Genomic DNA, 733 nt, shown 5'->3' with positions numbered 1-733 from the left:
AGAGTATCCACTTCGTGTACTTTAGTGACTCATCTTTCTGACATTACTCAATTGGTTCATCATTACTAGTTGTTTCTAGCCATCCTCTCAATGATTTCATAAGCCCCGTTATAAGACTTAGAAAGGAGAGCACTGGTAGCAGAAGCGTTTACTACCATTCTTGTGTGAGCAATGGGACGGTTATAAAACGTATCTAATTGGAAGCAATGAAGGATTTCGTGATGAGGGCATCTTTGTAATAGTTCTTTAAGCCTTTCCTACGCCTCATACAAGGACTTATCATCCAACTGTTGGAATGTAGTAATTTCGTTCCTCAACATAGCATTCTTGCTAGGTGAGAAGTACTTCATAAGAAATATTTCTGCTAAATCTTACCATGTGGTAATGGAACTTGGTGACAATGAGTTCAACTAGGCTTGAGCTTTATCCCTTAGTGAATATGGGAAAAAATTTAATCGTAGTGCATCTCTGGGTACTTTGAATAATTTGAAAGCATCGCTCACCTTCATAAACAGTCTTAAGTGAAGGTGAGGATCTTCGGTAGACATTCCACTAAATTGGCCACTGTCTGAAGCATCTGTAACATGACTTGCTTCAGATCAAACTGTTGTACCTCAATTTTGGGTCTCCTAATAGTTGGATTAAGATCATAAAACACTAGCACAACATACTGTCTTAGAGCTCTATCCCTATTATCAGTAATAAGGATAGGATTTTGAGTAGGGTTTTCTCT

General features: G+C 38.1%; 1 non-coding gene across 1 annotated transcript; it reads left to right on the top strand.

Annotated features, from left to right (window-relative positions):
* The first annotated feature begins 213 nt into the window (after window positions 1–213).
* On the top strand, window positions 214–320 carry LOC128282056 (small nucleolar RNA R71). Its single transcript, XR_008272348.1, has one exon. It is a non-coding gene; the product is annotated as a small nucleolar RNA R71 (small nucleolar RNA).
* The last annotated feature ends 413 nt before the right edge of the window (window positions 321–733 follow it).

The sequence above is a fragment of the Gossypium arboreum genome, chromosome 1 (assembly GCF_025698485.1).
Source record: "Gossypium arboreum isolate Shixiya-1 chromosome 1, ASM2569848v2, whole genome shotgun sequence".
NCBI classification, from domain to species: Eukaryota; Viridiplantae; Streptophyta; class Magnoliopsida; order Malvales; family Malvaceae; genus Gossypium; species Gossypium arboreum.
Note: the sequence above shows the minus strand (reverse complement) of the source record. Positions and strands in the feature narration are given on the sequence as shown.